This window comes from Excalfactoria chinensis, chromosome 5, assembly GCF_039878825.1.
Source record: "Excalfactoria chinensis isolate bCotChi1 chromosome 5, bCotChi1.hap2, whole genome shotgun sequence".
NCBI lineage: Eukaryota > Metazoa > Chordata > Aves > Galliformes > Phasianidae > Excalfactoria > Excalfactoria chinensis.
Window position 1 is genome coordinate 31,511,831 of NC_092829.1, and position 17,539 is coordinate 31,529,369.

The following is a 17,539-nucleotide window of genomic DNA, read 5'->3' on the forward strand; positions in this document are numbered from 1 at the left end:
AGCCGCAGTGCTGTTAACCCTTCATGAGGTACCACCACTGCACATGCAGTGATTGCTGCAACACCTGCAGGTCCACTGCCAGTTCCCCCTGCTGTCTTGGCTTCTCTCTCAGGATGGTCTGTGTGCCCTGCAAAGGGGCTGTCAGACTGAGGTTTTCCTGCTGAAGCTGGTGGAGCTCTGCACATGCTGTGTAACTAAACAGGCAGACGGCGGTGCGGACATGGATTTGGACTTATCCTGTCTCCATCCCAGCCTCAAAGCCACAGGGCCTGGCCTGTCAATAGCACGGTCACATCCTGGGTGCAGGAGCAGCTTGGCAAAGCTGCATTTGCAGGCAGGCTGTGCACAGGGCTGCCCTTCTGCCATCTCCGTGCAGCTGCACATTGGTTTTTCAGCCAGCAGCAAGCAATGGCTGGCACCAGGTGCTAGATCCTCCATGCTGGGGTACAGGCATGTTTTGGGCTAATTCAAGCTAGCTAGAGCTTCCTGCAGCCTTGAGAAACTGGCTAGTGCCAGAAAAGCCCCTCAGCTAGCTTTGCTCATAACACAGGGCAAAAAAACCCTCTTCTTTGTGCTCAGCGTGACTGTGCATCACTGAGAGCCACCTGCAAATCACAAGCCCTTTCCTGTGTCCAAACTCCTGCATTTCTGCAGGTCTCTTTCCACTAGCCACCCATCTCAGATGCTGCTCCTGCTGCAGTGACCACCTCTGGACACTGATCTGCTTTGCTGTGGTGCTGCAGTCCCTGCAGAGCCCTGCCATTCCCACCAAGCAGACCCTATGGCCAACACCTCCCCTGGCTCCCTGCAGCCCAGCCTGCTCTTCCTTCCTGACCATCTCTTCTAGCCAAGCCATCAGTTCCCAGAAAACAGACGTGTTGCTATATTAAGGAGATCTTGCCCTCAGCGTTTCTTTGCCTCTGGGGAATCTCAAGCAAATCAAGTGGCAGAGTATACGCAGAACAGCACAGACTCCCTGTCAGATGAAAAGGACAGTCCAAAAGGGAAGAGAGAGCAAGAGAGAAAGCTCTGTGTTTGCATTTGTCTTTGACATGATGGATTTCCCCTTCCTGGAATGCAGCCTTGGCATAAATAAAGCCAGGAACGGTTTTTGTGTAAGAACTCGCTTCCTTACCAATAGTCGTGGAGTCACAGACAACAAAAGCCCTGGCAGTTCATCCCACAATGCTCTGTATAATCAGCAAGATTTTCCCTACTGAATATTCACCGAAGTTGCTTTATCTGCCGTGCCTCTGAAATCTCCAGAGATGGGACCTCAGCAGATGCCCTCAAGAACACATTTTTCCATACCTGAAGCATTCTTGCTGCAAAGATAAAAACCAACCCTCAGATCTAACACATTAAAAAGCCATCTCTGGGGGAGTTCAAACACAGTGAGAGCCATCTGTGGGCCACAAACAGCAAAGGTGTTCAACACTGTAGATTTTTCCCCAAGTGGTTCCCTTAATGTATTTTTTTTGCATTGTCTAGAGCTTTTACTCTTAGCATCAACATTGGCTCTCACCCTCCATCACGGCAAAGTGCAAGTATCTGTGGGCATCAGTGCAGATACTTGATAACTATTGTCTTTCCAGTCTTTTTCTACCTCAGTCTGAAAGCTGAGGCTCTTTTCATATTCCCATTCCTCAAAGACTGCTATCACCTGCGCTGTCTTTCTTGAAGGAAAAGCATGCTCTTCCATGAGCACAAACACCCCATCACTTGCGTAGGTAAGGCAGCACCTAGTGTTGTGCTTGCTCCCCATGGCAAACTACATATGTGTGTCACACGTGGTATGGCATATTTTGCTAAATCTGTGTACTGCCATTTTTGACCAGTATACATACCTCCATCTCATACTGCCATCTGTTCTGAGGCTTCCCATGTCTGCTCTCCTCACTACCAACAGGGGACTGCCAGGAAAATGGTTCTTCTTTTTCTTGCCAAATTTGGAATTTCAGTTGCAAATTTACCCTAGCAGGAGAGCCAAGGGAAGGCAGAGTCACTGCCAGGCTCATTCCAGTTTTCCTCCCAGGCACATTTTCAGCAGAAGCTGAAGAGGGGAGTAGAGTCCCTTCTGCAAGGGGCTGCGCCCAGCACTGTGGGAAACCTGCAGCTGTGCCCAACCAGGGAGAGCAGACTGAAAAAAGACCTCAAAAATGTGTTACGTGTGGGCTCGTGAAAAGAATTTTGTGTGACATGGATGACACTCACGGCATTCTGTACACTCACCATCACAAAAACTAATGCACCTGGCTGCAGTGGCTGAAGGTCTTTTTGGAAACAGATCCAATTGAATGTGCCAGCGCTGCCTAAGCCATTCCTGAAAATGATTTTCCACAGGACTAGCTTGCATAATATGCATAGGGCTTCTTTGTTTGCATGTGGTACAATCCTCCTGCAGCCAAGTCAGAGGAAGCTTTATACAATTCTGTACTGCCATGCTTGGTCAGCTGTAAGGTGGAATGATACAAAGATAGTAACAGATATTCAAAAGGTTATTTATAGGGAAAAACTCACCGATATGGATGCCTTTGCTGGGAAATGCTGAGGCAATCACCAGGGAGCAATCTCCAAGAGATGGTGCCTTAGTGGTGGTCAGCCCTTAAATGAGGTCTAGAGGAGGTGGAGTCAAGCTCCACCCCTTCTGGGAGCACAGCTAAATTACTCTCACCTGTGCTCCCACAGCTGACCTGACACTTGCCTCAGCTGATTAATCAGAGGTTCAGGCTGTGATTACCAATTTCCCATACAGTCAGCACGTGCATATGTACAAGCAGATGCTGCCAAAGTCAAGCCAAGACTTCTATGTGCAAGTTTCTTGTGAAATAAGGCAAGTGTGTCAGGCATTTTTCCCTGTAGTACTCCTGCAGGTGTATTATACAGAGACAAGGTGGCCCACTCTGCTCTGCTGTCATCACCACCCTGCCTCAGGTAAGTCACCACAGCTGAATGTTTAGGTGGAAGAGCACCTGATATGCTTCAACTCACCTGTTCCCACTGGAGACCAGGGCAGTATCAGTTGTCAGGGGGTATCTGCTGGCAGAGTGAGCAGCACATCACCATCCTTACAGTGTCTCCATCCATATGAGGCTTTTTACCCCTACAAAACAATTATAGGAGAGCTTATAGTACAGGCGGAGCATGCAGTGGTCACCTCAGACACCTCAGCTGAAGGCAGCTGGCCCTGGCCCCATCCTAGGGGGTAATGCATGGGGTGATGTACTAAAACTACTTCAATTTCGTATGTCTATTTAATATAGTTTGTTGTGTTGGGAATGGAGCATTATCGGGTGTCTGCATTTTACGTTAGGTATTTTATTTTACTGGTAGGTTAGCGTGGCTTGGTTAGAGGAGGGATTGTGAATTACTTTACTGAGAAGTCAGCATTTTAATGAGATGAGCGTGCATGGATGTTGAAAGGAAGTACTGTGCTGAGAGCAGAAAAGAGACTGATGCCTTTAAATTAATAACCTTGTGCCTGTTATGTTGGTGGTGGAGCAGTACAATGTTATGCATCCAGGTATAGCCACAGGAAAGCCTCTGAGCAGCAGGTAGATCCATGCAGGATAGGGTTCTCTGATTCTGTGGATATTAGGAAAAACATTTTCGGAAGGAGTGGTAACACACTGACGCAGGCTGCCCAGGGAAGTGGTGGAGTCACCATCATTGGAGGTGTTCAAGAAACATGTAGATGTGGTTCTGAGGGGTGTGGTTAGTGGAGATGGGAATAGAGTAGATGATCTAAGAGATCTTTACTCCAACCTGAATGATTCTGTGAGTCTACTCACCCACCCCAGAGCCAGCCAGGCCATGCAACGCCCTCACCTCATGCCCAGCTGCCTTGAGGTTTCACAGAGGACATCAGAGCTCTTTGTGGGCACAGCAGAAGGGCAAACTTGCTCCCAGTAGGGAGCGTTTCTCATCTCCCTTGGCTAAACAGCGAATGTGGCAGTGAAAACTAATTGCGGCTGGCTGTTTTCAAAGTCATGTGCCAAAAAAGTGTCAAGGTCTGCGGTATGAGGCAGAATTAGTGCCCAGTATTAGAGATGGAAAATTAACTTCTATTAACCCATGAGCCTGTCACTCCTGGGCAAAGATGTCTTTGACAAATTCCATCTCTTCTTGTGTTAACAAGTTGCCTGCAAGTAGATTGCAGTATCTCCAAGATTTATTCACTATTTGAGTATGACTTGCCAAATATTTACTTGCCAGAGAGTTATTCCTGGAGAAATTCTGTCTGGCTCATTTGCAAAGCTGTTGCTACTGGCATTGGACAGCTGAAATTCAAGGAGCTTTGCTTAGTGGTGCTTGGACCTGCAGGTCAGCTGCTAGAGTCCAGCCACCCAAAAACATGAGTACCACTGTTACTGTCAGGTTTGCTCAGCCTTTCTCCAATATTTGTTTTAATTTGAATGTTTCTATACACATTCCTCTAAGTAAGTCAAATTCTAACTAACTTGCACTATTCCTGAAAAGAAAAGGGGTGTGAACACAGACTAATTGCTGAAAATGCTGTGATGCCATTCACCACATTCACCACCTGTGGACAGAAGATGTGTGTGGAGTGGTATCCAGTAGCAGGAAGATGCTTGCAGCATTTTTGCAGCTAAAATACACATGAAAGACACTAGAGTTCCCTTGTTTGGGCAAAACCAGGCAGCCTGCATTCTAACTTTGCTGCCCGGGTGGTTTTCCATTCAGACAGATAATAACTGTATCTTAAGGCTACTGGAAATAACCAATCCATAATTAAAAAGCTACTGTTTTTAACATCCATATAAAAGGTGTACCACTCACTTTAAAAGTGTGCAATAAATTCAACTGCATTTCCTTGCCCTTGGCTAGTATTTTATTTCCTTGGGAGCTGGCAACACTCCATGACTCAATTTTTAGGAGGCAAAGAGCAATTGTTGCTCCCCCGGACTCTGGGGGAAGTGAGGTTGATTATTTCCAAAAAAGAGCTCTTTTGGTTAAAAAACAACAACAACAAAAAAAAACCTGCCAGTGATTTCAGTCAATTCTTTTGTCTTCTTCCATCCTCGGCTCTCAAACTTGATACAGGCACTGGGGGAGAAAAAGGACAGCTTTTCACAATGTCTTGACCAGAAATGTGTTGTTTTTTTTTTTTCCTTGCGTTTCTTTGGCATTATTAACCCCATGTCTGTGCATTAATGCACACGTGTCTCAGGTTATGTATCAGTGTGAACCTCCGTGCAAGTGCTGCTCATGTTTTACCAGAGCAAACCAACTTCTGATATGCAATAAATGTCTGGCCCCATTTGTTACACCATTAATTAAAAAGATACAGTTTTAATTAGGGTTGTGCTGAAGCAGCACTTGAGCCATTCTTGTTGCGATGAGGTTAAGCTTCAAACGCCAGACTGAGACCCATGGCCCTGCCTTGGCAGGACTTTTGCTGGCTGACCTCCCGCCTGGTTTCCAGAAGGACATGGGAAAGTATTCAGTTATTTGACCCTACAGTCCCACTACACTTACCTGCAGCCAGATGTGAAGGGATCAGCATTCCCCTTTCTCTTCTGCATTATTAGGAAGGGACGCGTCCGTTGTCTTGGTCTCTAAAAGGCATGTGTGGGCTGTGAACTGGGAGGACTTTTGCAGAGAGCCCACCAGAAGGCCACCAGACTGCATGGCTGTGCTGTGGTGAGGATGTAAATGGGAGTAGGTGGGGGTTATAGCCCTCCATACAGCCTCTCTGGTTGGAAAAACAATAGCTGCAAAGGCAGTGAACCTATAGCGATGAGTTCACCCAACCAAATAGAAGACAGGCAGACCCCTCTCATTTTCCTGCTTGGAGTCTGATGGACTCAGATTTAGAGAGCTTTCAATAAGCAATGCAGATTTTTGAAGAGGCTCAGAGCTCAATTAAATCCTAAAGAAAAGTCCTGTCAGCGGCACTGCTTATGCAGTAACAAATCATGCCAAGTCTCACCACCTTTCGCAGCCCTTCTCCGAATCACAGACACAAGCTGGCAAATCCTGGGAGAGGCTGTGCAGGGAAAAGCAATGCTTGGAGGGTGGGCCAGATGGTGCCTGTTTGGAAGGAGACACACGAGTGTGCACAGAGGCCTCTGTGCCCTGAGGCATGAAGGGCAGCCATGCCCCTCATGTCACCCCACTCAGTGGGCTGCAGGCTGAGACCCACTTAAATGAGGAGCCAGCATGATCCCAAACCAAGAGCTATTGTTTCTGTAAAAGCCCAGTACATTATTTAGGGACAAGTTTCCTGCAAGAAGGTCAAGATCACCCCAGGGAAACCGGAAGACTCTCTTCAATCCAGGAGCCCACCCCAATGGGCCTCTGCTCACCTAACTGCTCTGCCAATACCTCATGTGTGCATAAGAAACAAAATAAGGATGCTAATATTTCTGTAAAAGGAAAGGTAAGAATCCACTCGCTATTTTTCCTTAGTTTTATGCACGTTTTTAATTGGAACATTTACGAGAGGCTTTTTATTGAGTAAAATAATAATAATGAAGTCTCTGTTTCTATACTGTGTTTTTCCAGCACCAAACCTCAGCAGATTTCCTGCACCTTCTGCTGCAGCACCACAAATCTATCAAATGCCAATGGGGCGCCTGCAGGGATGTGGCAAAGATCACATACTTCTACAAGGAATCTTTCAGAGGCTCCCAAGAATCACGCAGCAAATGATTTTTACCACATAAGGGTGGGAATTTCAATATTTTTCAAGTGTATCTCTATTTTTTTCTAGGGGAAATTTCACAGGATACTAGAAAATATATCCAATTATCTGGCCCGCTCACTGAAAATTTTATCTTTATTTACTCTATTGGCGAAGACCTGGACTGCTTTTCTTCTTACAAGCAAGCATTTTTATTAAAGATGTTACATCTTTGCATGTATATAGATTATCTGTAGCTATAGTTTCTTGGAATGAAGGGGAAGAAAAAGAAAATTGCTCCCAGAGAATACAATAGGGTCACTGAAGAACTACACAAACCCCTGAACTGATTGCACTGTAATGTTGAGGGTGTTCTTCGTGAGGGCAAAAAAAAAAATTGTGAAGCTGGTCTTGACTGCAATACCAGAAATATCCATATTAAGCTTCATTTTACTGGGTCAAGCAAAGGGAAATTTTGGTATATAAGACATGTAAGGGTTTATTTCTGCCTTTGCTTCTCAGTTGCAGCCTTTCCACTGCTCAGTCACAATCCAGTGCCGGAAAATGGTGAGGATGGTTGGAGAGGGACAATGCTCAGAGACTCAGCCTCCCAGATAACTGTCCTCCACCAGCAGAAAGTCACTTCTGCTCTGAGACACTGTCCTTGTTCTTCCTCACATGGTCAATCATGTCTGAGCAGCTAACTCAGGATCTAGGAAGAAAAGACAGTTGGGATATTCTAAGTGCCATTTCTTCTTCACCCATCAGGCTCTGTTGGAGCAAGGGAGATCTTTCAGTGGGTTGGAAAAAGCACCACCCTCCAACTCAGCAGGAGAAAGAAGTTCAGACAGGGAAGACATGGCTCATTATCTGTTGGAGAAATATTCATTTAGCTGAGGTGTCGATGGGTCTCAGCAAATTCCCAAATAGAAAAATCACCCACTGCTCTTCCAGTTCCCACCATGGCTCACCCAATCCTTCCTCTCTGCTGAGGCTGGTTATTTCAGTTCAGAGTCACTCATGACTGAGCAATGATATAGAAAAATGCAGTATGTGATGGGAACAGTGAACTGTCACCTCACGTGGGCTGGTACCAAGGAGGATCCTAATTATAGCCTGATGTGTACATCCTCCTGGAAGATGATTGTACTTATTTGAACCAGTACAGTATTAACTGAATACTCTGATTATTTCTGAAACAGGCTTTGGGATGGAGGGGGAGAGAGGTTCAAAGGAACTAACTTTTCCACTGCTGAGAGTAAAGATTTTTTTTCCAAGAAACTACAGCAGAGGGCTAAATATGAGATTTACTCTTCATTTCCCCTTTCCTCCTGTCTCTCACATGCTCCTGTGCAGTCTAACATGATGGTCTGCTTGCCTTTAGTCTCCCCTGGCTCTGCAGCCGTGCCAAGTCTCCAGGATCACCCCACCTGCCTCCCCAGGCAGGCAGAAGCCCAGCATGGAGAGATGAAGGCTCTTGTCTGAAAGCAGGGTCCGTGGCTGCATGACCTTCTGTGTTTGCAATAGTCCCAGTGGTACCTGTCTGCAAGCCCGGGAACAGCCAGCTTCCAGCTCTTACACTGGGTTTCCAGCAGCTTCCAAGACCCAACACAAAGCAGCAATGCTGCACCACGAGAGGCACAAACCAAGATCAGGAAATGCAGAGAAAACAAGGGAAATGTCACACGATTAACTCTTCAAACCACGATAGATCTTCAGTTCATGAAAGGCACAAAGCTTTGCTCAGGCTTTGCTGCAGGCTCTCCAAAAGTGATGAATGTTTCACAGAGGTCCTGGATTTGCAGGGAGCCTGGGGCTGCCCTACAAGCAAGGCAGCTCAGGTGGAGGCAGGCTGCAGAAGGCCCTGGGCCAAGGTGCTGGGGGCAAAGCTAGTTTCTCAGCCTGGAGCTGCCTCCCAAGGAAGCCTCAGGTCCCGTTTCAGGTGAGCTCCTTCCTACTTGAATGAATCAAAACCAGGTGCTGAGCTGTGGAGTTCAGCAGTATTTCTTAACAACTCTGGGAACAGTGTTTCCCAACAAGATTAAGACCACACTTCAAAAGAGCCAAAGCTTTGCACTGAAGGAATCCCCTACCACAGTGTATGTATGGCTGTGGGACAGTCACTTTTGTGCCATTTTGGTGGAAACTAAACCTGCTGTTCTTGCACCATGCCTTGTAAGCCATCCCATGCCTCAGTTTCTTTGTTCCAGTGCCTCCTGGGCAGTATTCTCAGCCTGGCACCACTCAAGAAGGCAGCATGGAACAGCTGACTCCTGTACTTACTGGGGATTTTCTGCCCTTGTGGAAGTCCTGCACATTTGCAGGGGTCCAAACAGGCAACCAGCACCCTTCTGGCAGTACCAAAACTAGCTGCCTTGATTGCCATCAACATACCTGAAATGCAGCTGCACCAGCTGCCGCAGGGAACATGACATTGGTCTCTCATCTTGAATAGATTAGTAGGGTATGGCTGTGGGTCAGGACTGCCACTAATGCACTCCGAAGGATTCACTGCAGCTGTACAGCTCACTCTTGAAGATGTAAGGGAAGGACAAGAGGTATGTTTACCCCAGTAATGCAGATTTTAAATCAACATAATGAGAGCTGACGTGAAACAACAGAGGCATCAGGACAGCACAGAGAAATAAAAGAGTTATGGGACCTGGATGCTGTGGGCCTAAGAGACAAGGAGACATGCATGCTAATTTATCCTTGTACCCACAACTCTACAGGCCACCGAGTGCTGCTGGGCCATAAAAGTGGTGCTGTGCTAATGCCAACCACCTCCTGCTGAGGCTGTGGAGCCGGAGGCCCAAAGGCAAACCCTGGGGGACATTCACTGAGAGGCTCCAGAAGCTCTCAGTGGAGATGGCAGCTCGGCAAAGAGCCAGGCAAAGAGCATGAAAGCACTCACAGCACTGCCTCGAAGGGCTCAGCTCCTTCTCCAGCCACTTTCCTCAGGGCGTATTCCCCAGTTGCACTCTCACCAGCCCCTCTGAGGTGCTGAGGACACACAGATTCCTCATGCTGTGCGTATGAGTGAAAATGGGACGAAGCACAGGAAAGCAACAGAGGTCAAAGACAAAAGCCTGGGCTCAGAAGGAGGTGAAGAAACAATGAGATCTCCAGGCATAAGCTCAGGGATCCTGGGCTAATCTGAAATGCCTGAAACCAGGAGGTGGAGGGGAGGAGACGTTGCTCCATGCAGACATTTTTCAAGAACACCAGACAGATTTGAAAGGCCCTACCTGAAGTATTGGGCTACAGCTTCACAGAGAGGCAATTGGAAACACAGATTGATCTAAGCTGCCGTTTTTTTTACTGATAACTTGTTTGTTCAGGAACACTCACTGCTCCTTCTTCCGATTGGCTCTCTGTGTAACCACCATCGGCAGCTTCCTTCGCTGAAAGATCCGCTGCATGGATTTTTCCTTTCCAATTGCATTTCCAGGGATGATAAGAAAGTTGCAGCATAAATTAAACAAGGAGCCTGGGGACACCAATTCAAAAATAATGTAGTTGAATTCCTGAGTGAGAGGGGAAGAAAGAGTGGAGCTAAATGCACTGCCTGCCTGATGGCTTCTCCCTGGCCGCGTTCACACCAATTAGCTGTAGCTGCACGGATAGGGCGGCCAGGAAAGCACCTTTGTGCACGCATGCTAATTTGCTCGCTGGCTGCAGCACACAATTAATAAAAGCGCTGCTCCACGCATTCCTGAAAACAAAGAGCTAATGCCACAACATCCAGGGGCACAGAACCCGAAAGGGGTGCGCACACAAAAGCAAGCTTAAGTTTTGGGGAGCTCTGCACTGCTCAGCCAGACCTGGCAGTCAGAACCACTGGGCAAGTGTAGGGCCCTGCTCTGCCATCTGAAACTTTGTTCATGCAAACTGAGGGGAGAATGAACTCCTGAAGGCAGGAGGGAAAAGTGCAGGTTGCTATTTCTCTCTACCCCCTCCTTGCTCTTTCCTTGTTATTAGCTTAAATGTTGGGTTTTTGAAGGGACAGAGAAAGCAGAAATTAAATGCTCACTCTCAAAATGAAGCTGACATGAGCCTCTGGCTTTGAGGATGGATTAGTTTTGAAGGCACACTACGCGCAAAATGAGGCCGTGGAGGGCTGGCAGTGGAATTCCCAGTAGGGACAGGTTCCTTTAAAACACAGATTAAACAGGGAGGAAATGCACAGCATATGAATATGAATTGATGCTGGGCTTAGCCTGGTCTCACTTCATTTGATAAAGCACATTTCCTCATTGCATGTCAATTATTTACAGTATTTAAATATGTATCATCAGATGAACATACCAGCCTCGAAACAGATACACAGATGCACGCAGAAACTCACATGCGCACCACAGAATCGGGATAGGATGCGCACATAAATCCGTTGGGCAGGTAAATGGAGAACGGGGGCACAATCAGCAAGCAGTGAGCCACAAAGTCTCCCTTGGCCAGGTTCCAGTGCATCCACTGCGCTGCCTCTGCAGAAGGGCACTTCTCTTCAGGAACAGTATGGACGTGGGCTCTGCTCAGCACTGCAGGAGGCACCCGGCAGGATCTGTGCGCCTCATTGGTGCCATCACTGATCTCCTGTGCGTGGAAATGCTCATCTGCCAGAGAGCTGTTATTGTGCTTCTCTTCTGCACAAGTTCACAGCAAAGAAATGCAGGAGAGCTACAGCTACACTGGATAAAAGCCCTGTGTCCAGCAATTCTCCAAAGTTAGTGTTATTAGTGAAGACATTAATATTGCACTGTTCTGGCCTCTACCATCATATAAAACCCTACTCTGATTTCTCCTGAGACAAAATTGTTTTCCTTACGTGGTTCCCACTCTTACTTCTGTCCTTGGTTTCTGCTGTAGGTATACAGAGGTCCTGGCATGGCACAGACCACCTCTGGAAACAGAAACATCTGGAATGGACCAGCTGTGGATACTTGGAGAGCTCCAAGAGAAAACTGGACCTACCTGAGCTCCCTCTGCCCCAGATTCCTCCCATCTTCGAGAAGGTCCAGGATGACAGAAATGATCCTTGGTTTTAGCTGCAGTAAAAAGTTCCAAAAAAGCACAAGGGATGGTCTGGTGCTACAGGTAATGCTACCAATGCCTTACACTTTTATGAGCAGCACCTCAGTAGGAAAATAATTCTCTGGTCAGCTTCCTGCCCTCTCTGGGGACTGAAAAAAAGAAAAAAAAAAATAGTGAAAGAAGAGATAAACATTTTTCTGAGCACAAATTTGATGGCTCAGATTCTTGGCAGGTGTAAAACTGCAGATTTAATGGAGGTACTCCAATCTGAATCAGCTGGGCGCTTACCAGAGGAGCTGACCAAGGTAATTACACTTACCCTCCTGTGCTCTTGGCCTCACGCTGTCCTCCGTGAAATTTCCAGAAGACATTTTTATCCTTCAACCATAGCATGAGAGATGATGTGCCATGAACAGTGGATCAAATGGAGCAATTTTTTTTCTATGGCTTTATATTGCTTACTGGGCTTCTCCAGTGCCTTTAAGTCTCAGGCTCTGATTGCAAATTTCAATTGAGCTGGGGCAATCGTAATCTTTCTCTCTTATTCCCTAGTGTTTAGTATGGTGTAACGTCATGCTGTGTCCTTTCATTCAGAAGGGACTAACAAGACATTTCTTATTCCATCTCCCTGCTTTGCTAGTCATGTGTTTTCATAAAAATTATAAGAACTTAACAACCATATGGTTTCATTGTACTTGGCCAAAAGGACCAAGGAGTTTAGAAAACATTAGTAGAAAGCAGATGATTTCATGGTTGCACTTGCTCTTCTTCCCTTAGGAAGCTGGGTTAAAAACAGACAGGAAGTGCAAGAGAAATTATTAAATAATACTGTTAAGACAGACAGATGGCCATTAACTATCACCATATTTGATTCCAGAGACAGGGACCTTCCATTTTACCCTGCCTTGCTACAGCAGCCTGAAAATGACACGTTAGAAAGACCAGACTTTTGGCTTCAGTTCTTCACCAGACAAAGCCTACTTTCCTCCTCATCATTTTCTTTTATAACTCCACAGACACAGCAAGGTGGCTCTGTTTGCATCTGAGCTTGGGTGCTGACAACTGATACTGTCAGCACAGCTCTGGGAAGGACACTGCTTCCTTCGGCACTGGCAGTAGCAGCAGCATGGAGGGCAGCCAGAGCTCCTCTACCACCACAATAAAACCAAGGAAACATTGCACAGTGGGTGCATGCTATTTGCATAATACAAATCAGCATCCCACTATACAAATCATCTCCCTGCTGCCAGGTAATCTTCCATCCCCATCCCACTTTCCCTTCTCTCCCCACTTTCCATTGTGTTTGGCTTCCTCACACTCACCCATTACCACTCATTCCCAGCCAGGCCCTCAGCTTCATATCAGGAACCCAGTGCCTCCGTGGGGTCTCTCCATCCCTTTGCTCTTACAGCCACCAATCTACTGCTCCCACCAGCCAAAAGATCTGTGGAAAGGGAGGAAATTTAACTAGCTAACATGAAAAGGAAGGAAGAGATGCCAGCCATCTGAGCATCCTCCCAAAGCACCCCAAGAAACAGCAGAAAAATAACAGTTTCTGGAAAAACTTACCCAGAAGCTGAAGCCATTGGTTTCAGAGGATGGCAAGATGAGAATCTCAAATGTGCCTGTATCTGTTAACATACTTCTCTGTCAGAGCTCAGAGCCTGCAAACAGCTTGGATGTGCCCATGTGTTGCATTGGCATCTGCACACAGCAACCACCTTCAGCTGGAAAAACTCCACTCTTGTTCATAAATAATTGCCTGACCAGCTGCTGCCAGCCTGCAGAAAAGGACTCAGAAAGGTCACAAAAAGAGCGAACGCAGAGCCCATCCTTGAAGCTCTCACTACCTGAGTTATGTGGACTGCTCTGGGCCTCTCAACTGGGGGCATTGCCTGGAGTGGTAACGGCTGCCATGTGTTCACCTCACCCATTCCTTGCATAGAGAATGGAGTCATGGTGGTACGATTGGCTTTGTTCGGGGTTGTGCTGCAGGAAGGTGACCTGGGGGCCTTCTGCCCTGTGTTTGAACAAACAACGCTCCCGAATAGCAGGCGGGCTTTTCCACGGGAAGCATGGCTGACACCTGACTCTTTGCCTGGCTTCTCCCAAGAGGATGTTTTAATGAGGCCCACAGCTGTAATATCGCATAGAGAACATTAACAATGCTAATTACCTAAAGTTTAGCCCATGAATACTCAACCAACTGTACCTCAGAGACAAATTGTTTGGGCCCAAATGAAGGAGCATGGATGGCTTGCTGAGTGCATCAGGGCTGTGGGAGAGCAGGCACCAGGCACCAAGCTGGCACAGGAGGGCTGTTGAACGGGAGAGAGACTGGGCACAGAGCACTGCTGAGACTGCAGAGAGAAACTGTCTTTAGGTGTCCGGTTCTCTCTTGATAAAACATGGAAGGTGTTGATAGGTCTCTTGGCATCATCTCATACAGGGTCTGTGAGGAGCACAAGGCTGGGGGCAAGGGAGGGGGTCTGTGGAGGCTCTGTGCCAGGCGGCCGCAGCTGGCGCTGGCTGAGCATGCACTGCTCTGGGAGCAGCCAGCAGCAACACAGACGTGCTGTGCACTAGCGAGCGCTTGCCTGGAAGAAGTCCAGGGCCTCTGCTTCACGCCATATGCACAGTCATTCTGCAGCCCAAGGTCACCACAGCGGTGCTGAGGGCATGCCGGGATGGCTGCTCTGAACTGAATGCTCAGGCTGCCCGTGCTGGAGCTCGCACTGCCAAGCAGCAAACAAAGCAGTGTGTACTTTGCTGCACAAAGCTTCACTGTCGCTTCTTCCTTCAGCTCCTTATCATGAATGCCGCGGGGCAATGATGTGCAAGGAGGGCTGTTGTGCATCCGAAGAGGAGATTTGGTCCACCCAGGTGTCTCTCAGAGGGAGATGTGAATTTTTAGCAGTCTGTGTTGCTCGGCTCTAATTGAGCACAAAAACATCACATGGCAGGCAATAGCCCATTAGCAACACTGTGTGCTGAGGGGCCTTTTAATTATTTTCGTGTTCCCAGAGGACTTGAGAATGCTCTTCACAAGCATGGCGCAGGAATGCCAATTAGGTGGCCTCCAGCCCCACTAGACAAGGTCCGGTCACATCACCTTGCGTCACTGGCTGAACCCTGCCCTCCATTTTCTCCCCAAGTCTGCAGCTCTCTGCCGTGAAATATTTATTAAAGAGAGCTGCTGCCTGTCGCGAATGTCGAGTCCCCGGTCTCCTTGCCAAGGTCAGGCTGCCGGGGAGGTACTTCTGCTCTCTGTAGCTCCTCGATGAGACTGACAGGGCTTTCTGCTGCTCAGCACCAGGAAGGCAGCCCCAGGGAGGAGGCTGCTTCCCTTCCTGAGGATTCTTGTTTCCCAGGAATAAGGTGAGCACACAAAGAAATTACTGAAGCAGAGATGGCAAAGCTGCAAGCTATTGCACTATCAAAACACATAGTCACGCTAGGGCCTTTTGGGAGCACAAAATATAAAGCCATTAAATCAATTTTTACTGTTGTGAAAGGTCTGCTTCAGTCTTTGCTGTCACCTTCATAACTTCTTGGGAAACTCCTACACGTAGAAATAAACCCAGTACCACACAAAGGGATGTGAGTTTTGCCCTTGGCTCATGTGGTTTCCACCCCCTGAATTTAGCTGTGGTTTGCTGAGTTTGACCCTATCATTTTGTACAGTTTTGGTGCCAGACTAATGCTGAAAGCTTCAACTGCAAGCCATTTGATAAACCTTTATCAGTCTTGCCATATTAAATAAGCAGTCACAGCATCACTTGATCAAGCACGGTGAAAGTGTTGTGAAAGTCTTCCTCCCCCAGTATAGGCACAAACCAAAGAGGTAGGAAAGATATCCAAGAATGGAAACAGCTCTGTCAATATAAAAGGTGAGAACCAGAGTAGTGCAGCATATCAGTGGTATTCACTTTCCCTAACCATAACTTCTAAAAGGATCTTGGAGGCAAAAAAAAAACCAAAAATAAAACAAAAACATGTGAAGGGCGGTGATACATACCTTATCATTGGGTTGTGTGCACTCAGCCTGGTGCTCCTGGGGTGTGCAGCAGGTTGTGGTGGTTGGTTCCTGGTGAACCTGCAGACCTGGCTCTCCTGCTTTGCCATCTCACAGCCTGCCAGGAGTCTCGCTGCATATTCTCTCCTCATATGGAAGTTGTCCCATATCTCCAAGGCTTCCTGCTGGTCCCCTGTGCCTCCATTAACTCACCCAAAGGCTTTTTGGATAAGCATATGCTGGACTGTGTGGATGGGAGGGTAGGGTTTGTGGAGGAAGAGCCAGTGCTGCAGGCACTTCCTAGACCAGGATCGCACCCTGGATTTATGCAGGGATCTGATGACATTTTCTGTTTTCTCCTTTTCTCTCTCCCCTCCCAGTAATTCCTAATATTTTACATGCTTTTTGACACCTGCTCAGACTTGACCTGTCATTTTCTCTCAGAATTAGCGATGCTGCTGAGATCATTTTCCTGTGCCGTGATGGCTAATCTAGAGCCCCTCATTATGCATGCATAATTAGGGTGGGTGTTTTTCCCCAGAAGCATTACTGTGCATTTATCAACAGTAGATTTCATGTGCCATTTTACAACCCAGTCATTCATAAGTGTGAAAAACTTCTGCAACCCTTCACAACCTGCTCCTGTTTTGACTGCCCAGAACAGTTTTTCATTCTCAGTAAACTTTTCACCTCACTTTTTGTCCTCTTTTTTCCAAATCATTTCTAAATAGCTTTAAAAGAAAACCTACCTGGGACATTTTCCTCATTTGTGAGAACATATTGTTTATTTACACCTTTATACTTCACTGCTGTGACTACTCCATGCCTTTTATTGGAAATATCATGATAGTGGCAATTAATTACACCACTGTTCAAAATAGTTGCACTGGAAAAAGTTTAAGAAGTGTGGACAGACAGCACAGAAATACAAACAGCACTAATCTCATTTTTAGGACTTAGCAGACAAGACACATTTGCTTCCATCAGTTTTTCTACACTACCTTTGAAATTCCACTAAATTCAGTCTCTCATGTGCAATACATTTTTTTTTTTTCTACGTTTATCACCACTTCAGAGTTCATTAAACCATTCCAGAGCCAATTGCTATTAAAATCCTCATCTGGATTCAAGATATTAACAAAGTCTAACTCCTCAAGTCTCTGGCACCAAGGCAATGTGTTGTCATAAATCCATAGGAAACCAGCTTTCATTAGTGCCCTTGGCCATGAAACTAATTGTTTGCTCTGCACTGGGCACCTGCTCATGGCTGTGGGCAGCAGGAAAGTCATCAGCATTTTAACGTTCTTCCTTTGCTGTGCTTTACTTGTTTTTTTTTGTCTTGGGATTATGAGATGCTGGGGAGGTAAAACAGCGACTTGGAAGAAAACAACTGCCAGAAGCACGGGCTCCTGTTTCTTACTTTGAGCTGTGTGTACATGTAGAGTTAAAAAAATACTGCTTAGAATAATGTAAAGCAGAAATCTGTTGCGTTCCTTCAGAATTACCCAAGCTTGCTTTAATAGATGCCCGATTAATTGCGTGCTGTCTGAGAGCTTTTGTTCCTCTCTGGAGTGGCTGTGGTCTGTGCCACAGAGGTGAATGCTACTCTACTGTATGGCAAATTTGACATTGAAGGGCTCTTTGTAGGAATAGGGCTGCCATTCTCCCCCATTGTTCCTTTGATTAAACAGTGCCAGCGAAAGAGACAGTTTTGATGGTTGTTTTCCTATTATGGGCATCTGGCTACTAAGAACTGGGCTGAGATCACCACATCACAAGCCACTGTAGAGATCTGTTTGTGCACTCTGATCCCACAGCGATGTGATCCAGATGACTATTTGGATACA